A 23,419-nucleotide genomic window follows, 5' to 3' on the forward strand; every position below is an offset into this window, starting at 1 on the left:
ACTATTAAAGCGAATCCGGCGGTCTTTGAAATTCTACATTTACGTAGCGCTACCATACTTTTTAAACAAATTTGGCTGGTGAATACTTTAGTTTTCTAGAAACTTACGAGTGAAAACCGGTTGATACTACTCCACAAGAAATAAGTTTAGAAGGGATACCATCCTCCAGTTATGAAAATCTACGCTCTGTGGTCAAGTTTTTGTTCCTTCAAACGCACAACGCTGCGGAAATCCATCGAGCATTGATGAAAGCATTAGACAAGTAGATCATAAACAAAAGCACAGTACGTGAATGGTGCACACGTTTCAAGTGGAGTATTGAAGATTAGAGTGGAAGTTCCAGATGTCGGGACCCGAAGGACAAGAACGCACGGTCGTCATCGAGAAGTATTTTCACAAAAGCAGAGTGTGGAGTGTAAGGGATTTATCTGTCAAGACTGGCAGGTCACATGTAACGTGTTGCAGAGCCAGAGTAACCCAAATACGGTAGATGAGGGAACTGAGAAAAAATGGGCCTCTTGTGAATTGATTCCAGGCCAGTTGGAAATGTGTGTGCTATAGTTCGTATGCAATTTTTATTTTTAGTCAACAAAAAACGTGTTAATGACAACGCCAGACCTACAAGTACATACCACTATCGACTTACGTGGCAAAGACTTAGATGGAGAAATTCCATGTGGAAACGGAAACGTTAGTCATCTGGCTGCCGAGAAGCTATTAAAGCGGTAAAACAAGTGTGCAAAAAATAAAAGGAAGAACCTCTAAAACATATAATTTTAGCCTAATTAGCTCTAACGTTATTCAATTCTAACTTGTGCCGGATTCAGTTTTATATATATATAATTTTCATGGTATCTCTTAACCTCCTTTATTTGTACGTTCAGATGTCTTGTTACTTTCAGGTAATTTGACTTGGAATTCGTTCTCTGACAACGCGTGCCTTTTCAGTGACGATTCTATTTCTGCTTAACTTAAATCAGGTGGGCGTCACTGAACAGATTGTGTTTCAAATAGCTTTTTTCGGAGACTAAAAGCGTCTATTTATAATTAGCCGCTATTTATAGTTAGTAAAGATGGCCTTCTTTTTGTTTAAAGCACATATCCCACTATTCTGAACAAGAAACACGATGGATTTTGGCATCTATATTGTATTACCTTTTTTGAACGAAGATTGTAATGGAACCACGTGTTTGTAGAACGGTTTTGACACGCTGAAGTAGGATCCTCAATAGATCGATCACTAAATACTGATCAGAGGGCCAAATGGCTTTTTGTAAAAAATATCTGTGCATATGCAATCTTGTCAAAAAACTGTGATACATATTCTATGTACTATAACACTAAATCATCACTAAAGCATATTGGCTGTTTCAACAATGCCGATCTAGCGTTTCTTTTGACTAATGTGTACAGAACCATTTTACATTATGCTTATTAAATAAGACATAAGGACCTTTTGAAAATTCGGAGTAGGCAATAGTTGTAGGTAAAATCTGTGAGATTTTTTAAAAAATGATGGTGCGTCACTAATGAGGTTCGGTTGTCAAAATATGCACGGTCCCAGTGAACAATTTGTAGTTCTACCACTAAGGCAAATTCTGTAAACAAATTCTGTTATAAAATTCTTAGGCTTGGGAGGAATATGATCATACACAGTGTAAAGGAGCTCAGCCTGCTGAAAATTAATCTGTTATAGCTCACGGGTCAAATTTTTCGGGTTATGTGTGGGTTACAATGTACGACACCAGCAGGCCGAAAAGAAGGTTTTCGTTAGAGCCGACAGACGGCGCTAGCGTCAGATCAGCTAATTGTATTTATCTAAAACCTCCTTGCAGCGCTGTTTTGATTCTTCGCCGTCTGCTCTATTTCATCAGGCCGTTGCCTTTAAAAATAATGATTCAGTGTATTCAGTCATATAACTTAGTCATACGCGTGTCCGATAACCTCTTATTCGCTACCTTCGCGCCAGAAAAATACTGCCAAGACAAAGGCTTAATGCCAAGGTCGAAGGCCATGAGCACAAGAAGCGAACGATGACGGGATGCAGGCACTCTTTAGGCAAAACACGGCGTCATCGACTCAAGTCTGGCCTGGTTAGAAGCGACTCAGATGGCTGTTGTTAATCTTTTCCGTGCACTGAAAAAAATAAAACAAATAGATCTTAAGAACAAGGAAAAAAGTCTTGTTTGGTAGCAAATAGCCTTGAATAATAGAAAAAAAGGTCCTTTCTATATAAAATCGTTACTGGAAATAAAAGATGGAAATTTTACGAGACTCCCAAACGCAGACTAAAATGATAGCTCGATAGCTCGACGCCACTGAGAAATAATCGCGGCCAAAGAGCTGCACTTCTGCAAATGATGACATATGAAGAAACTGTCGTACTGCATCCTATTCAAATCTCGAGAAACTGTTAACAGGTCGTTACACAAACCAGTATACCTGTTTGAGCCATGAAATTGACAGAAAAAAAACGAACTGGTAAATAGCGACGCAAAGTTTTGCTACTGCATGACACGCATACTGCCTTGGTGACCGAGTGCAGGCTGACCAATTTCCGACGGCAAGACGTCTGTTCCACCGGTACATACGAACATAGCTACATCTAATTTTCACTTGTTTTGACCAGTGCAGCATAACCTTGAAGGCAAACACTTCAGAACAAAGGCTGAAGCCCTCTCGACGAACGAATTGCTTCCAAGGACGAAGCTTTTTCCTTTTGCCCGATAGGCCAGTCAACAAGATGGGCGGTAGTCGCAGGAAGCGAACGATATTAACTAGACTTAGACGTGTTAACTTCTTCGAAAACGACAATAAGTCAAAGTTCCAAGGAAACAACGGGAAATTTCTTTTCAACCTAATAGAACCACGTTATCGACCTTATATTTCGACGCATTATCCATAGTACTGAGAGCTACGGGTGGAATTACAAAATACATTACCCATCTTACGCCATTTATAGGCTTTTCAGGTTCGTGCACCTATCGCTATTTGACTTTCCAATTGGCCTCATTAGGTCAGTCCTTTCTAATGGAATTGTCTCATTTAATTCTCATAATAATAAAAAAATTTAGGCAATATCGGAATTCTCGAGTACCGGTTGAGCCTACGCACAAGCTAATAAATTTTATATTTAACTAAAACCGACAACAGACTACTCAGAACCATTACAACTACTTTCGAATTGACTGACAAGCCATGGCATTAGGATGTCATACAGTGTGCAGGCCATAGAGTTTAAGAGCCTTTTTCGGCCGAATATAACGACACAAATAATACTGTTCCAAAAACGTCCCAGAGAAACAGCTTCGATCATAACACATTATTTTATTTAGTATATCCTTAAATTTTCTGTTTTCAAAGCGTTCCTAGATAATGCCTCCCTAAATCAAGCGAAAAGTAGAGGACGTCGCACCTAAAATCGTTTTCCTGCATTAGTGTCACTGGCAAATCTGTCTTTTTAGGGTCTTTAAAGAGTATAGGCTTAAGGTTTAGTCACGGGCTGAGTCAAATAAGAACCAACAAGCCAGAAAGCAGAGGTCTAAGTGGAGAAATAAGTTAACCACAGATGGATTGTCAACGTGAAAGAGGCTCTATACTACTGTTGCTCCGTCCTGCCTATAGCCTCAGAATCAAACTTGGTAACCTAAAGTAGTGCACTGGTTATAGAAGAGTTAAAACATTTTTTTTCTCACTGCTACTCACTGCTATCAGTGATCAGTCAATCTCAGGAAGGTCAAAGGTAGACAAAGATTCCACTACATCGCAGCGCGGATTAAATAATTCAAAGAACTTTCTGATTCTATCAGTCTTTCAGAATTGGACATATAGCAGCATGTCATGAGCACAAAGCCATCATAAGAGCAGATGTCAACAGTAATAGCTCCTATATTGAGTGTGATCCTAGCAGGTGGTTCTTTAAAATTTTCTGGAGTTTTAAGATACTGCCTTTTTTGAGATTCGATTCCCTCGAAAAACAACGATAACGATTATCAAGCGACGTGTGAGAGAGATATTATTACGTAAGCAGGAATCCATGATTACATTTGTATCGAGACTGTGGGGGGTGTAACCTCGTAGGGTGTTACAATTCTCGGGACTGGCAAATGGTTGTATATTAAGGAGCACACATTACTATTATTCGGCGAGAGATCAGTGTCGGTGACGTTTCAGCGATTGTTTGCAGAAGACCGCCCGATCGATCAGGATTCCCATAATTATCATGATTCGTTGAGACTGTTTGGAATTGCCTCGGGTCAATGCAACAGCTTTCGAGCTGGGTTTTAAGGGGTACGATATGCGAAATCGAAGGGGACAGTTACGGCAGCAAGCATACAAGGGTTTAAGTTAGTCCTTCTGCTGCAGGTGTCGCCGACAGTTTGTAGTTTAACTTCTTGCTGTGTAGCGAGTGCGGGGTCGGCGACGGTGTGGATCTTTGAACCCGCGTGCGCTAAAACAGCAATGAAGTATGAGACTGCTTGCATTTAACGTTAAGTATAAAGCATGAATCCGAGTTTGTGATGAGTGAAATGTCACAACCAAAAAATTTGCAGGCTCAACGTTTAATTACATTTGTAATCTTTCTTAGTCGATGGATATTGAGGTGAATGCTATGGTGCTCCAGATCATCTTCATAAAAAATCGCTCACGGAACTCGTGAACTAGGGTTTAAAAAAAATTACACGCATGTCGGCACGGTTTCATAGAAAAGTTCCGCGAAACGTGTTCGCAACGACTGGGGATAGAACGCCATTATTCTTGCATGCAGGAACAAGATGTCTGGTTACAACGACTCTTGACAGCAGATTGATTTCCATAAGAACACATAATGTCAATGTGACGCTGACATCCATTGGTCGTCGGCTAGTTTTAATGCATCAAAGATACGCGAAACATTATGGATAGTAGAAAAATTCGAGGGGATTATCACAGACTCTAATCGCCTGGTCCCGAGGTTTTTAGGAGTAAGTTGAATCAATGGCCCCATCCGTTTACTTAGAAGTTGGGAGTTAGACCAATTCTGAAGGGTCGATTATAATGTTATAGAGATTTTACATTTCAGAGAGAGGTTAGCAAGTTTTTGAACTCATTCAGAGCGCCAACTTCGGATTTAGCGGTGGCATGGTCTGGGCACTTTTGGTTATGCTATCTCTAATCGTAGAAGGATCATCTATGTGAGACAGTATGAACTTTTTTTTTTCGTAACTGACGTCAGTTGCAGACAAACCTGAGAGTCTTACTTTACTGCTCACGTCACGCAGTGTAAATAATCATGAGTTTTCCTGTCGAAATGAGCTCAAGGTACCAGCGGTACTTCCTCGAAGATTATGATATTTCTGCGGTGAAAGTGGTTCAAAAAAGCAAAAGCCTATTGTCATATGGAAATAAATGGGTCCCATCGTCTGGAGGACGTTCAGAGCAGATTTTGTCAAACTTCTCTCAGCTTCCTTAGAGGATATTATTGCACAACTTTGTTTATCAATGTCTGGTAACACACTGTTGTTTCATTATTTTTAATACAACATAAAATCTCGTTATAAAATCCTTAACTAAATCTTTTTACATCCGGCATTTCTACCCTAGATCGAATTCGAGACACATACGGCTCTCGTTACGAATATCTAGGATACGGTACGGCTAAGAGTATTGCTATCCAAATAATTCAAAATGTCAAGTTACCAGATTAATTATTAAACTATTATTTAACGTATTCTAAAAACTTAGACTAAATGTGTCATAGGTACTGGATATACATATCTTATGGGCGCGTTATATATATCACCCCCTACGGTTGTCACTTTCTTATTTAACAAATTACAGAAGTATTTGCAACGAGCCGGATCGAGTTTACCGTTAGGTTTTATCTTGTCATCTTCATTCAAACATGACTTCAGGTACTTCGCAGGATTCAAACGGGACGGTACGATGCACATCAGCGTATGTCAGTACTCCTCGCTGTTTCATACGCGGTGCACACTGGTCAGAAATTCTAAACTGGCTTCCTGAAAGCTAACAGCCGGATGACGAGTATTTCAAGTACAAAGAACAGTATATGAACAATTTGGAGAACGTTCTTGCCAATTGGGAGATAAAAATGAATATTAGAGATAAGGACTGCTGCATGTTCCGATACTAGTGTGGCTCGGTGAGAACACCGTATTTTGCCTATGAAATTACAGAAAAAATGCACAAACTGAGATTTAGAATCCAAACGAGGATCCACAACTTCATAGAGGAACCTGAAAATATCTGCTTCAAAATTCATATTATGCAGTCCATTAGTCCCGTGTGAAAGAATTCCGCGCTCAAAAACGTATTCAAAGCCATATGCCAAACATGCATTGCATGACGAAGAGTTATACCGCAGATCCAAAGGACGCTCCCTTAACATAGAGGTTAAGAAGCCAATAATATTACGAATTATACGGTTAAATCGAGCGGCAAAGGAACCTTTTATATCGGCAAAATCGATTTCGGCAATGCCGAAACGATAGGTAGATGCAGCTGTGCCAAGTGGTTGCAACAAGGCCCTCAGTTTACAAACGAAGTCCACCCGTCGAAGGATCTCAGCTGTACGTACTGCAAAAGCTTAACAGGTATTCCTGTAGGGAAATGAACCTGTACAAACGAGCAGAAACAGTAAAAAAAAAAAAACAAAAAAAAATTACCGATATATATATATATATATATATATATATATGGCTTGTTGTAGCCATGAGGAGTTCGCAAAATATTGCTCTGTATCGATATGCTCAAATTTTACGCCTGGATCAGTAAGAGTACAAGGCGCAGAATTTTAAATGTCCCGACTTATCCCACCTCATTAAAAAAAATTCCCACACATCTACACGGTAAGTTAACGTTTCGAAAAATCTAATATTTACCATTTAGGACTGCTGTTTATGATATGATGTTCGTGGATTTACACCCTATGCTTCGCTTAAATTGTACGACATGTGTTCTTCTTACAGCAATGAGAATTTACTCATATAAAAAATTACTCTTTGATCATGCTCATTGACAGAAGATCGCGCAAGATGCCGAACAAACAATTGGCGACCTATTCCTTACAGTTTTAATGATGGGAAAAGTTAGCAGCATATGAACCCTTTTCAAAAATTAAGGGGTTCAAGACTGTCGTCATAAGGACTGAGTACTGAAGTACAAGCTGGTTTTTTCGCTGACATCACCCATGGTGAAGCTTTAAGTATTTGACTTAGGTTGAATACCGGTCTGAATTATCCAGCAGCTTGCAACTTCTCGAACGCTAAGACTACGTTCGAGACTCTCAGGCACGGGAAATTGTTGGATATCCTAGCGGGTTATAAAGAGGGATATCGCCTGATCAGTTATATCGAGGCTTTTCTACACCATCGTGGCGAAACGACGAAAACCAATAATCATGTGCAGAAACGATGTCCGGTGCAGCAAGCAGAGCGCTATCTCAGGATCGCTTACCTGTATCAAATACTCTCAGCTACTAAGATTTCAGTATAAAAACTAAAGATGTGCAGATCGGTGTGCTCGATGGAAGACAGCCGAAAAATGCAATCTGTGCTTGATCGATCTTCTAAATGGACAGTGAAACTCGAGTTTTAAAAACTTTCAAGTTACAAGTGTATAATGCCACATTTGAGGCATAACACTCCTCTAAATAGGTACTCTATTGACGACATAAAAACTGAGTTCTACCAATTGCGTGAAAGTCATGATATCAACCAGCGTCAAATATAACAATCATACACATCGGAGATCGTAGCTTGCGCTTCCGGGACAGCGCCCTGAGTTTTATGTATACTTGTCACTAGTAAATTGGATTTATACGTTAAACTTAAAATCTATGCGTAGTACCAACACGGAATGTATCCTCAATATCCAATCCAGAATAGTCGAAGTCAGGAATCTGCCTTAACGTTTCCAAAAAAAATTGTGCACCCCATCGCAAGGTAGGATTTCAATGAAATATAAACACTGATAATTTTTTAATTAATCTGACCGATTGAATAACAACTTTTCCATCCGGGTTATTTTCGCTATAATCTTTACTGTGAGAAAGAAGCTGTATAACGTAAAGAAAGTATCACGAAAACGGGTTCAAATAACATATTCGGCTGCCGCCTTTCGGTATATTAATATCTTTTTTCCATATGTCAGTAAAATATCTTTAGGCTAAACAAAATAACAAGTCGAAAGGTCTTAAGTCGTTAAAACCTTACTATCAACATTATCCCACAACCCCAATAAGATAATAATGAACAAAAAGAAATCGTAAGCCTCCGCAAGGCCCGTTGAAATAGTTAAACGAAAACAAAATTACAGTAAATTAAAATTAAATTAAAAGATACACTGTTGTCTAAGGGCATAGCTTTGGACACCCGTAGATGCTTTGGGAGGCACAAATAAAAACATCGTTATTAATTTTAATTTGCCAAATTTTAGGAAGATAGATAAGCACTAAATACATCGGCATCATCGAGAAGTTTCCGACTCAAGTCTTTTACTCTCGCCAAGAAGGGCGTAACGACAAAATACAAAAGCTTTTGATTTGCTTGCTACCGATTGCCTAGAAAATAATGTTACGTAACCAAAAAAGAAATTGGCGCCTATTGACAGCTAAGCAGTAAGGTTAAACGTAGACTTTATACGCAGGCAACCTTTGCAAATGATCAAAGTAGGTAGCTGGTATGTCGATATTCAGGATTCACAATTTCATTGCCAATATGAAATTCTGCGCTTATTGAATATCTAAATAGGCCTATGTAAATTTATTAAGTATCTGAATTTTTTTTTCAATCAAGGATCAATTTCTTGTCAAAATGACTTATGCTAGTAAAAAATTATGCCAAAAAGACATTTCCCTATGCTTTGGTGTCGTCTATATGCAAACAGCGCTCGATAATTGATTACAGATGCCGTAGTTCTAGTCAACAGAGTGGTCCGCAATATGGACAATATTACGTTAACGACTTTTTGTAATTATTTGACAATATCATTTGTTTTATTGAGTGGCAAAGTATGCCAACAAAACACATCTTCCCATAATGTCTTGATGGTCTTCATAACGTACAACTAAAGAAAGTGTTCCAGATTATCCTAGTGAGGAGTTTAAGCCTACCCAAGTTTTGCAATTGACTGGAAGGAATGATTTCTAGAGTCATCCTACTGTGAAAATAGCTAGCACTACAATCCAAGAAAATGTTGCCAAGCTTCCAAAAATGGTTTACTGTCTTTCAAAAGAAAATGAAGCGTACTACGAGATTACGCTTGGCTCTAACGATTTCGAAGGTTCAAAAGCAAGAAATAAAAACCGTCCCCATTTTTTTTGGAGGAACCTGTTTCTATCAGTGTCAACTCATTTTGTAAAAGTCCTCTTTCCCCTTTGTAAATTATTGTTATCTTAAATGCTCTGCAATAATGTTATTATAGCAGATTGACAAATCAATAGATATTATACAAGAGGCTAAAGCTGGAAAGCCTGTAATCTCATATCACTCTATTCTGTCAAGATAACTGATCACAATAACGTGCAATACGGCAAACTTAGCGTCTATGTAATTCTGCTAAGAACAACGGCTAAAAACATTTAAACAAGTGAATTTAAGCAAAACAATATGAAGGTACTACTACTGGAATATCTGGATAACAGAGCTCACTTACAATAATTACAATATATGCATGTATTGAAGTGATTTATTGTCAAGCTTAATACGAAGCGGATAAAGTAAGGTCAGGCGCGAAACAAAACCGCCAGACTGAACTGGGTTATATATATACAATGCTTGCATGCATGATGACCAGCCTAGAGCTCATTATATATAAAAAAACTGTCGATTTTATTCGAAAAATTTAAGAGATTAAGAACAGCTGCTGTGTCGGGAAATCTCATCTGTTTTTTGAGTACGGTTTCCCTTTTTTAGAACGGTGAAACTCTGTTGTGTTTTGTAAATAGGTTCTGCGTTTCGAAAAATGCATACAGAAGACTAGCTGGATCATCATTTTCTAAAAAAGCATTCAAGTTGCTTTCTGGGATGGCAGGGCCATTGTTTGGGACTATCATGAGCCAAAGCGCATTCTGTACAATTGCCAGCTTTGTCGGTGCTGTTCAAAGTCCAAGTTTTTTTTTGCGAGAAACAGCTTCCGACCAGTTAGAGTATTGAATCCTAATGATACGACAAGAAAAAGATTTCTATTCTTTTACCCAGGAAAGCGCTTGATGACAGCTGAAACCTTTTTGAGGGAAATTAAGAAAGCGTGCAAAGGTGATCATTTTTTTCAACGCTTTTCTGTTGACCTTTAGGCGCTCGCGTGACTCGCCTGTGCACATCTGAACTTTGAAACACTGAAAGGAAGCACGTTCTCTCCTGCAAGATTGAAAGGGAGTAGACCTGAAATTGCGGGTGAAGATCAGCGCTGTTTGACGGAGAAGGATGGCTCGGCAAACATCCGGGCGTGTTTCGACTAAAGCCGCATTTTAGGACACAGTGTTCAAAATTTCGGCTCAGTTCGAGCATAACTTTTATAAACTGAGTAGCCGGTGATATATTTGCGCTTGAGGTGAAGCTCAGCTGTGGAAAAGTACTAGCGAGACCTGATTAAGGAATGGAGATGAACAGATTCCATTGCGATCAGCATACCTTATTTTTGATAAATCTCGTAGAGGGTTCAGTCCTGAATAAGGTGTTCCTGCCAAGGATTTCATGTTTTGGAGAAAGTAGTTAATCGTACTTGCCATGAATCTATTTTCATAGAGCCACTGGCGGACATATTACACCATTTAGGCAGTACTGTGTTTCAGTTAAACGGAATCGTTTTGCTGTCCTCTGGGGGCTCGTATGCATCCTACTACGAGGTCGTAGGCTTGTGTCAGGTGCTGCGTACGAACTTAGAAGATCACCGCACTAAATAAATATGCCGTGTTTTAGGAAACTCGTCAAGTTAGTACAGGCGGCATCGGAAATGGTTGTCCTGCTTTCACCTGTATTGGCTTTCTTTCAGGTTTGCATAGGGATGGGTAAACAAGCAGCATGATCGACTTATGAAATTTCTGACGACATTATAGCAACTTTTTCTGGAATCGAAGAAACTCATCCACGTTGATCTCATCATAACACGCAGCTGCTACGTGTTAGGTCAATGGAGAAATATGTCATTGGTGACGAGATCCACGTTGCTGCGCAACAATGCCAAAGAATACTCCATTGACTTAGGTTTAGCAGGCTGAAAGTATGCTATTAGAAAGCGGGGTGTACGCAAGGGTGAACGACTTCGCCGGTCTGCGTTTGAAAGCCTCGAAGTAAATTTTCGCACCTCAAATGGCCATATATCTCGGCCGATAGATCACGGCGGCTGACATTGTTCCGAAGTCCGAAACAGCTGAGTGCAAACTCTGCTTACGCGACGGCCAACAACTTGAAAAGCCTTCTGGGTTTTTGCCTATTTTTACTATTGACAGTTAGTAGGAAATTTCACGCAAGTAGTAAGACTGCTTTAAGCCCTAGGTGAGGAACTTTGTCTGTGTCTCCAGTTATGAGTTTACCTATCTGTTGTTGAATTCTGAAATAACTGAGGTGCCTGATGTTAGTTTTGTTAGGACTTGAGGTTAGTGAAAGACAAACAATGTGGAAAAAAGACCTAAACTGCGCACGATATTCTCATGAGTAAAATTGCAAGAGGGAATCCGTATCCCAGTGTACGTATTTTAAGATAGCTTAACGTGCCGATCGCTAAAAATGAACACCGTTCTATATTCTTTTCTCTCAGATGGAAGAAGCCAACTAACTCTAGGGCTGTAGAAGACGTGAGCGTCTATACAATGGCAATCAAGACATGGCAATGAATCAAAAAGCACTTTTGCAACGACAAAAGATTTTGGGCCGAATTCGGGAGATGTAACCCCGTGTGAGGTCTCCTAACATGGGAACCGAGGCTGGAACGTTCCTTCGAAGAAACAGCCTAAATACCATGGATCCTCTGAAAATCTCTGGTATTAAGGCCTTTTGTTTTAAGATGAAGATCAGCTATTGCACTTGCTTCGTCTAGTTCATGCCGGCTCGGTAGCCAAGGCGGGTACCTGCTTGACTTGGGCATTAGAAGTTTGGCGGCGTCTTTCCAACGTTTTAAAGGCTTCGATGTATCACCAGATGGTATGCTGTTAACAGTACTCCTTTACCGCAGTGCAAACCTTGACAAAATCATCCCGACGAACCAGCATGTAAACTATGTGTAGGGTAGTTTGCTAAATTCAAAGATGGCGTCTTGAATTTGAAGGATACATATCGTTCCCGTCGGCGGTTTAGGTTGATCAAGACCCCTAGATAACAAACAAGTAATGAACTGACCGAGAATATAAAGTGTGAACGTGATCATCAAAAATTCGTATATGACCTCATTGTTCCAGGAAAACAAGACTATCCAAGAAGAAAAACTTTATAGATTAAGCAGAGCCATCCTTTAATACGATAATGTCACGTCACGTATAGTAAAGGTCGCTGAAGCCCTTTAAGCATAAGGAAAGCTCCTTTGCGTACATAGTGATCTCCAGGCCTTACGCCCACAAGTTATCGCCCTGTCCGCTGAAGAGCAAATGAAATAATCAACAAAATATTTGACATTGAAGAGAATCTCAAACACTGTTTAGATGAGCCCCTCAACATCAGACCTGAAAATGTCCGGCAGCACATGCAAACAAGCAGGTTGAGAAATAGGAAAAGTCATAGAGAATAACGGCAAATGAACAATACACTAATTTTCACTAGAAATCAAGTGAAATGCGACATTTTTTTAGGTAAAAAAGACTGCATTGTTCTTCGACCCACCGAACGTATCTATGAAGTATGATCGCCTGTTTAGGTAATTATATTAAAACAATAGGTGTTTGAAGTGGGTATCAGAGAAAGGCTGCGTTCTGCGTGCTATTACTGTTTTCAGACCCGTATGAGTGATTTCGTTCCTTGACATGAATACCTATGAATACTAAAAAAAAAAGGTAGCGCTATGTAGGTGTCGAACTGCAATGCGCCGCAAAGCTAGATTAATACTTGATTCTATTGGCGCACACCCTGAATACCTAAGTAATTTGGATAATATTTCAAAGATAATTATTCAAAGAAAACTGAGCTATGCAAGAAGGAATTGATGTGGTCCTGGCTACCAGAATCACCACGTTACAGCCCCTTCACAGCTTCGCTGTTTCTCCTCAGGGTTCTACCTCGCTGCAAGTTCAGTGATCGTCAAACCGATTCTACATATATACATTCACACCTATGCTGCTTTGCTGAGTGGAGATATACGGGGTTTAAGTGGATAAGTGAGATCTAATCAATTCATTGACTTAGTAACAATGTAAAAAATCTGTTAACAAAAAACGCGCACTTCGTTGATGATCAAAGTCGCCGACGCCTATGGCCATTGGCGTACCATTGCGTATAACCTAGCATAATGCGTTGACAGTCTTTGTCAGACGCTTCCATAAACCACTTGGCTAGAATACAGTTTCTGTCAAGTTAATCAGGATTCACTGACTTATCTGCTGTTCATATCGAGTTAGCTTGTTCGTTTCTTATCAAAGCGACATTGGGTAGATATTTTGAATAATGGTCGGCAACGTTTCGATCCCCAACAGGCTGCCTTAAAAGTGGGGTATGCAAAGAGGGTTACGTAACTCTCATATTTTTCCCCTTCACTATTTAGATACAAATAAGCATAGATTAGTATCGATAGAATCCACACCGTTGCGAGAGATTGAAAAGCTAGGCGCTTTTCGACCGAAAGAACGATGTGATGAGTGATACCAACGACACGTGGTTAACGGGTTTCGTTAGATGATGCACCAAATATTTTGATCTATTCAACGTTTGACCGCATGAATCTATTTTACAAATTGCTTGCCAAACCAAATTATAGTAAATGTTTTCAAGAGGAAATTGCTAACAGATGTTTAAAGTTTATCTTTAGAACATAAACATAAATTTAGCAAAAAAAGCCGGAATATGGTTTTTTAGATATCGTGAAAAGGTACTATTTCACCCTGGTGTTTCTCTAATTTCGAACTTTTTTTTTTTTTTTTTATGTATATATAGCTAGTGTAGGAGACAGCATATATTCTCGTATAAAATAACGTTTGAACGTTATTATATTTTTTATACAGTTGATCTTCTTTGTGTGTCCATTCGAACTTTCTTTTCTGTTAAATTGCGATAAAACGACTCACAATAAACCCTATTCTATATGTACAATGATGTGTTTAACTACTTTCTACCGTACTAGTTATCAGGACCAATATTTTTATCATTACGTTTTTACCTGCCGTTCTATTACTTTGTTAGCAATTGAATAACAAAATGCAAATGACTTGGGCGCTTTCAAACTTTTTTAAAATGCTTTAAATTTGATACTAGTAAATTATGATTATACTTTGTGGCCTCTCTACAAATTCCTATTCGAACTATCAGAACTGAGCCCATATTCTACCAGTGTCGGCTTGCGTGTACCACTCTGCGGTTTTGCACGATCTATAATATGGGTGGTAACAGGGTAAAAGTCCCAAAAATTCAATGGCTCAAAATAAGGAAAAGGTCTCAAAAAAGTAACGATTATTGGTTTTCAATTAAATTATTTATTTAAAAAATTCAGGTGTATCAAGAAATTGTATTTTGATATCTTTTTAGTTTTTTGAATCAGAATCCTATTCAGGATCTTTGGGTTTCCACCACAGAAATTTTCCATTGGTTTTTTTCAATAACCTTTTGAAATCTGGGAAGACTGTCAATTCTGTTTTTTTTCTTGGTGGGAGTCCATCTCCCATCGTGCAGCTCTTTGCTCGAATTTCAAAAACGATACATTCTTGTTCGCCACGACAAAGCTGTCGCTTTTTTTAAAAAGAATTGACTTTCGGCTTGTACCAAAGGGTAGCGGATGAGCACCAAAAAGTAGCCTATCAAAGTTGGTCTCAATTTAGACACCGTACTTCCTATAGATGTTCGTATATACTGCGACGGTGGCAACGTCCAATCGCTAACGAGTGGCGACTAACCGACCGGCTGAAGGTATGATGTACTCACCGCCGACTGGAAATGGAAATATATTTAACATGTAACAACCATATATTTGCACCCACTATGGAATTTGGTGGGATGCCTTTATACCGCGCCCAATCTTTTCGAATGTGACTGGCACCGCACGCGGCTGTCGTGGCCCTCGTAAACCTCGTGTACCTTGCGATTTGGTTCTCGTAGGTCCATCTAGGCTCGAACACGGCCAGCAACTCTGTGCACGTGTCGGCCTGCTGGCGTTGGTTGGCTTCCACTGGTAGGAGCGCCTGGCGTCCGCGTAGTTGCCGTCGCGGAGATCCACATTCGCCGCGAAGCCGGGCATAGGCCCTTTTTCGTGGCACAGGTATAGAATGATTCAACATTCGGGCTGACTGTCACTCCGGCAGCACAGCCTAGAACCCGTGAAGTAATTCCAATGAGGTTACGTCTAGGGCCTATAGTGATCGTAGTATTCACCACGAAGGCGAGAACCGGAAGACGTGCGGACACGAACCAGGCGAGCAAGCCCAGCAGACGCGTGGAGAGGCGTTTCCGTAACTGTACAGATTATCTAATTCACTCGCCTGCACATAGGCTATGGCAGTCCTTATATGGCGGCCGTTGGGACGAATTAATATCTAATTCGTAACAGGCAATTTTTGCCTGACGTATCGCCTCCACAGTAACTTGCGTCATCCATGACGGTGACGTCCGTGGGTCCGTATGTACGGGAAGCATCCATTTCAATTGACGTTTGCGGTACAAACTGCGGTTACCGTATGCTTAGAGAATCTGCCAACAGTCGCGCGTCAGGTGCAAGGTGAAAAATACCTGAGGCTCTTCGAGCACGTCGATGGAATTGTTTGTGCGTACCAGTAAGCAAATATCATTCTTTGTGGTAATCTTCACAAAATCTGATCGAACTGTCTTTATTCTTAACCAGGACGACCAGAAAAGCCTATGAACAGGACAAGGGTTCGATAACGTCATCCAGCATCTGCTGTACGAACTCGTTACCCTGGCGCAATTCGCTGGGGATGTGCGTACAGGAATAAGTGATCACCGGGGGGTACGGAATGACCAGCGAAGACCGTTACAGCTACTTACCCGACTGCCCAAATAAATGCCAGAGCACATCATGCAGTAAACTCACCATATTTTTCTGATTCAAGCCCTTACCGATATGGAATCGCGGTATATCTAAGGGAGAAAGGCCTTATAAGAGACTGTCGATCCGCTGATTCGGCCTGACTTCGGCCTAACCTTATACCATTTATAGATAAGCCGACTACTGTTGGTTGGTGGCAAGGGTTTCACACGTCCTTTTTGAGTCAGTGATTACCATACAAATAGGGAATCACGAATGCATTTGTAGGAGATGCGTGCAGGATGAACCTATCTACCTGAACCATGGCTCTCCGCAACCCAAGATTCATTGATACCCACTGTGGCAGCTTCGAAGGTATCCACTGACCTTCCTTTCACTATGACAGAAACTACTTGATACATAGAAAGACTTTACTTATGATCTACAGTACAGAACTGGCGTGGTCTACCATTCGACGCTAGTATACGCGGCTAGTCAACCTTTAAGTTTAGCTCTTTGCAACAGCGATAACATTCGACGGCAGTACGACGACGCATAGTCCCACTGATTATCGGTCGTGCGATGATCGATAACTAATGACAAATAGCCTAAAGCTGCCGTGATAAGCTTCGCAAACGGAACCGACTTCGCTATTTTTTTCACATTGCATATGAGTACCGTATGACTATTATAGAGCTGCAGTCTCGTTGAACTTCGAGGAACGCTTCGACTGTCTCGTCTGTTATCTTTATCGGTTCTGATCTTCCCTTAAATAAAAGGTTCGTGTAGGTCATTCTATATAGGTCCCGATTGTCCTCTACGGCTATTCTGGATTATAGTATGGCAACGCTATCGTTTTTTTGCCTCAGAAATGTAAGAATGAGCTAATACGAACCGAGGTATGCGTTGGGGTAGATCGGTGGTAAAATAATTTGGCATATGATCTTATTATATTTGGAAAATTTTTCCATTTAGAATATATAACTTTTCAAGTAATAATATCGTTAGCCTAGATATGTAGTCCTATGGATAACGATCACAGGATTGTTTAATTACGACTGCTTTTGCTTGCAAATAGTTAATATCAACAGTGGTGATGACCATTGATCGTGAAGCACTGGGAACAGGTAAAATCTCGCAAATATATAAACGAATTACACCATTCAACATTGAGCGAATTCATCGGTGCAACAATACTAGAGGGGCATGCGATGCCACACTGTACGTCGGAGGGTCTCCGACAAATTTATCGCACTAATATACAAGATTCGTTGCATCACCTATAGAACGAAGAAGGTCGGTGAGATCTTTGTCGGTAGGAATTTATTGTCTACAATATATTTGACAACTTCAGCGACACGAAACGATATACCAAGACAGATCGTACGGTGCCAGACCTTCACAAAGTTGAAACAATGCGTACGGGATGCTCCGATTAGCGGGACCAACAACTACGGTTTTATTTATTATGGCTTCCGAAATTACAGGCGGAGTTAGCACCCTGAACATATGTAAATAATAGAGAAGAAGGAATATTTTGGGCGACTCCAACAGGTTTTATAATTGAGTAATTTGTCGAGTTGTCGAGAGTTCGTTTGTTTAAGTGAATGCATTTGGAAATGCGGTACATACACATTGTCGGCGTTTACCAAGCCAAAAAGTAATACTACATAAACAGATATTCCGAAGCCTAGGTCGGTTTTTAGCGTCAGCTTTAACAGCATCTTAGAGTCAAACTTTAAAATCCAAAGATCTTCTTAAAATAATAAGTGAATTAAGGCTAATATTTCAGTGTCCACAAATGCCAAACAAAATATTTTTGGTATCTTAAGATTTGAAGAAAAAATCATATTTGCTACCAATGCTTCTCAGCACGAAATCTCGATGACACTGTCACATACAATGAGACTGTTCCATGATTCTTTATCTTCGTACTTCTTCGAACCTTCGACAAGTTTGTGTTCAAATAAATTAGACAAGCAGGCACAGATTTGCGGCATTTTAGCATTTCGCCTAACCTTGACTATTGATAGCTAGTTAGCTATTACTCAAACTCGACCTATTCGCTTGTAGTAATGTACTTATGACATGGAATATGGAAGACGAACGAAGCAGCTAATGTAAAAAAATGAAACAGAGATACATTATAAATTATATGGATCAGATAGCTTTAGCTAAGCCAGCAGACAGACGTATGGAGAAACGCGTATGGAAAGTTACGCAGGTTTAAAGAATCAATATCCAGAATACTAATTCGATTGATGAACGTTATCAGAGAAACTCTTACCAAGAGATCAGAAAGAACGAAGTGCCCCTAAAAGTAACACTGAGGAGAAGCCTTCACGATGCTCTAAAAGTTTGTTTGGGACAAATTCCGGGCTGATGGAAGAATATTGATACAGTTTTATTATTAAATTAATCAAAGATTTTGCGTACGGCCGTCGTATGTTAACATTTTTGCGATTTGCCATTTGCTAATAGCCCGGCGTCCTTGCTCTGAAACCGTATTTTTTTCAAAAAATTACGTTTTTGACATTTTATAGAATCGATTTCACGCCTAAGACATAAAGATCTTGTTAATATTAGATAACACATAGAAAAAGGCTGTAGGAAAAAAAAAACTGTTTGGTCTTTTTTATTTTCAAATCACAAAAACGAATTTCACTTAAAAAGTAGAAACACTTGTAAAAAGTAACAGAATGGTAACCTATACGATCTTGATCCCCAACACACATATATATATCTTTGGTTACAGTTTGTCAATATTTGATTTTTGTTTGTAATCGTTCAATAATTTTTCAGATCTTTTTCTGTTTTTTTTCGAGAAATGGTTTTATCTTATCGAGTTAGCCTATCTAAACTGGCATAATTTTCGCATTAAGTGCAACTTTTATTTTATCAAATGCCAAAATGGTCGGACTGTGGAAAACCATGGAGATTTTCCGGTGAGAGCCAAAGCAGTAATGTGGTTTATACTATAAGCCTATTTTGCATACATTGTGTGTTCAAATCCGCGCAGAAGAATTGTCGCGAAGGAAGAAAAAAAATCAAACAAAGCCGGCGGCATACACGTGTAGTAAAAATTGTATGGCCCCGGGGCTGAGTAGACATGCCTTGCAATTTCCGCCATGGTGTCCCAATAAACTCCAGAAGCGAAAGTTGTAAGGCGTTCCAGGAAGTAGGTCACTTTAAAACAAAATACACAAATGGCAGGCTGAGCGAATGGAATAAGCAGAAACAACGAGATATTTCCCGCAATCTAATATATGTTACTGTGACAATATATAAACGTTATGCATACTCGATCGATAACACTATTCGTTTGTTTACCATTATTGTTTGCCAATTTCACCATATACTTTACGCAGAACTCTGCAGTTTTTTTTTTTCGTTGCCACGGTTTTTATTTGTGGAGTAATCAAAAAACACCCATATGGTTTTCGTGATCAGAAGGCTGGCGCGTAATTCAAACCCCTACATCATAAACATTGTACTACGTCATTAGAACGTCGACCGAAGCGACAGCAGACATGAATGGACGATTACAGAGTCTCTACTTCACAAAATTTGTTCGCTGTGAGATAGACTAAGAGACCTCAGAGACTAACTAATCGTTCTGAGCCTAGGCGTTCTATTACGAGGTTGGCTTTCAGCACAAAGTGAAATGCGTCTATGGCGGATTCAACCCAGACCACCTCTGTCCCTCGCAGGGACAGGTTTAGCAGTAAATACGTTGCTCACTACGCCGTTACAGGGACCAAGAAAAAGAGAGGGAAAGGGAGTTTTTAAGAGAAATATTGAGTGTTTTATAGCTATGAAACATTCAATATTTCTCTCAGAAGGAAGATGAGTCCAACGGGACAGAATATCCGACTAGACAATAGAAATGCGGCGAATTTGGACATAGAGACCCAGGCGGTCGCTGGACGAAGCCTAGCGTTACATACCTTGTGCAAATAAAACAAAACTATCTCGAGAATTTGAGGGAATCAATATGACTTCCACCAATTTAAGTGGATTTTTTCGGTTATTGTGCATCCTTTACCTTTTTATGAAACGTAAAACCTTGTTGGGTTATGTCTTATGGCGTTACTTTTCGAATTATCTTGCTTATTCAGTATTGTTGTCTTCTATATTGTCGTCGTTGTTGTTACTGTAATCCAACTATTTTATGTTTCGCGTTTGTTGAAAACATAATATTCTATAAATGTTCGTTTTGTTTGCTGATTTCCTTCTGTCCATGCTTATTCTTGCGACTAACATCTATTACAAAGGTACGTTTACCTTGTTATTATTATTTTAAATTGTTTTATTGTCTACGTTGGAAGGCTTTTTTACTGAATGGTAATAGATATTTATTGGACGTTTGTGTTTACTTGTGTTAAATACAACAAGAAAGGGTAATCGTTGTCAAAAAGAGAAAAAATGATGCGTGTGTATTCAGAAGAGTCGTGTGTTTTACACAAAAAGTGCTAGTGGAACTAGAGCCCAACACACGATACGTAGAAGAAGAAAAACCAAAACTATTTTAAAAAACGTTTGATATATTCGAGAGAAAAAGTGTAGTGCTCGCTGGAAATTGGCGTCTTTCAAAAGCTACCATGTTCAGTCGTACAGCTAACTGTTTACTTCTTTTCTAAAGTTTCGTAAAATTAGGATGTGACATCGGCAAGTAAATATAACTGGATTCATCAGGCCATTGCACTGCGATATTTCTATTGAGCACAAAGTAGTCCGGAATTAAGGCACAAAAAAAGTATATTTTTATGACCAACCTATGTATCAACATAACATTTTACATATAAAACAGATACAAAACACGGGAATACAATTAAACGAGTAGTATTCTTCTGAAAAGGCTATTTTAATGATATATGATTATTGCCATATTTATTTGCCATTTATATTTGCAAACTATCTTACTACTGGCCACGACAGGTCTCTCGATGTATGACAATTTACTTCATTGGTTAGTCTCAAAGCGGCAAGATGAAGGATGCCCTTGTTTCTACGTACTCAACCATGTCCAACTTTCTGCCTTACGTTTAAGAATAGAGCAAGCTACCAACAATTAGGCCCGCCAGACCTTTCAGCGAATGGTGTCATTTGGTAGTATACAATCAACTTCGAAGTGTGAATAAATAAGCAAATATCCATCGGTCACCTTTCAGACCTATGGATAAGCCTAACGGTGCAAAGTACTATTGATTCACGGGATGGATATACGCAACAAACGCCCAAAAAGTATATCAGAAATATTTGGTTATTAATATACGTAGAGCAGGAAAATATTTTATGGGCATTCTACTATTTTTTTTTTTACTGTAAAATTCGTAAATATTTTTAGAACCATTCGAGTTTTTAGAAAATAAAAGAAAAACATCTAAATAGTGTAAAAGAGTGTTCCAGTCACTTAAGGATACCATCACACCAAAAGCTTCGCTACTCGAGTTACGCCTGTGTCTTCAACCGGGAGACTGCCACCCTTCTTCTTCTACCTTTTGGTCCAGGCCCGATTAGAACCTTTGCGGTATGGCACGGTACTTTCTGTACGGCATGCGTACCAGATCTGCAGGTTGGAAATAAGGGAAGTCCAGTTTCTCGGATTGTCTCTTTGCTTCTGATGTGTTGATTTCACAACGGGGTGATTTTATGAAGCGCTGAACAATCAGTATCCACGGATCACTCTGCTTTTCTTCAACCACTAAATGCTAGGAGCATTCTGGATAAAACTAGACAGAGTCCTACACGACTTGGATTCTTTTGTTGCTACTGCCCATTGAGCTGACAGCAACAACTGCCAGCTTTTATGAAAAGCAGTAAATTCTGCCACGGTGGTAGGAAGCCATTGCGTATCCTCTGTGGTCCCTTTTACCCTCGGCATGTTCTACAATATGTTCATCGCCGTTTGCATCGCCTTGGCAGCTGTCTTTTATATGCGTCGTCATAGCGAGACCCGTGTCAAGAATCACTCCGATACACCTAGCTGTTTTCTTCAACTCAAAAGGGCTTTCCTCCGGCATAAACTCCGCCCCCCCGCGCTTTTTCTTGCCATGAAATGGACAACTTCATTTTACTCTGGAACAAGCTTCAGGTGTTAGACCTCCATCCATGTGCTGATCTGCTTTAGCGCTTCAATTGCGTTGTCCTTTAAATCGGCTTCGAAGGACAACCTTCGCCCGTAGCACTTTTAGACCTTACCTGCAGGCTATGCATTTTACTCTCTTCGGGAGATTTGCTATGTTTAACACGTCGTCATATACTAGGTTTCGCAGTACTGCTCCTAGAATTGAACCTTGCGGAACCTCAGCGGATGTTTCAGCTCGATCTACATCAGCTGTTTCTCATATACGATAAAATAATATTTCGGAGATGCTTCCTTTTTCCAGGATCCTCATAACAACAATCTAATTCGTGGAAAACATTCTTAACATTCAACTATATAATCAGTAAGAAGCCTCTTGCTTTAAACATCTGCGATCTCTTGTTGTTGTATATATATATATATATATATATATATATATATACAGAAACCTGGTATATGGGCATAGCAAATCTTCCGAAGAGAGTAAAATGCATAGCCTGCAGGTAAGGTCTAAAAGTGCTGCGGGCGAAGGTTGTCCTTCGAAGCCGATTTAAAGGACAACGCAATTGAAACGCTAAAGGAGATTAGCAACAACTAATACTTTCCGCGTTGCCCCAAGTGTAGATCTACCCTTGCCGAACTCAAACTGTATTGAAGACTTATTTGGCTTCGATCTCATATCGCAGCTCCCTGCTTTAATGTTTGTCATTGTTATGTCGAGCAGAGCGATGGAGCGATATGCCAATGGGTCTGTATTATTTTCTGCTTTCGTATAAATACCAGGTCCTTTCTATTCACAGATTTTTTAAAAGCTCTAGGTGTCATTTTATGAATAGTTCGACTTCCTTGGATGTACTCCGTTGAAGCTTGCTGCTTTATGTGACGTCCAAAAAATATCCATTATTCAAATAATCCCTCACCCGCGGCGATCTCGGATCTTCTATTAAGGGACGGTTGATGATGCTGTAAATATCGCAACCTTTGAAACGCCCGACTAGAGCTTTTAGAAATCGTATTTACAATAGGACATTTTCATTAGAGGTGCTTCCAGTGCAGGCGAATAATAAATCCATTTAAAAAATAATAAAAAATCGTACAGATATATACGCAGTTCAAAAACTTAATCGCTCATATAAGGCCGAACCGTTCGCAAGAACGACATACACTTGCGTTAGGGATTGCATCACATTTTCAGTACTTATCTTAAAAATACTAATA

The 23,419-nt window shown here is 39.6% G+C and overlaps 1 protein-coding gene and 1 long non-coding RNA gene across 5 annotated transcripts in view; one reads left to right on the plus strand and one right to left on the minus strand.

The window, feature by feature from the left end:
• The window catches only part of LOC147757693 (uncharacterized), a 7,080-nt gene extending 4,475 nt beyond the window's left edge, over positions 1-2,605 (minus strand). Inside the window, exons 1-2 of the long non-coding RNA XR_015320238.1 lie at positions 2,480-2,605; positions 1,959-2,136 (exon numbers count right to left, since the gene is read on the minus strand). This is a non-coding gene — a long non-coding RNA (uncharacterized LOC147757693). The remainder of the gene's footprint in view (positions 1-1,958; positions 2,137-2,479) is intronic.
• LOC111243732 (uncharacterized) overlaps positions 1-23,419 on the plus strand; it is a 206,863-nt gene that overhangs the window by 63,386 nt on the left and 120,058 nt on the right. The gene's annotated exons all lie outside the window — the stretch shown is intronic.

This window comes from Varroa destructor, unplaced genomic scaffold, assembly GCF_002443255.2.
Source record: "Varroa destructor unplaced genomic scaffold, Vdes_3.0 BEIS01000002.1, whole genome shotgun sequence".
Lineage (NCBI taxonomy): Eukaryota > Metazoa > Arthropoda > Arachnida > Mesostigmata > Varroidae > Varroa > Varroa destructor.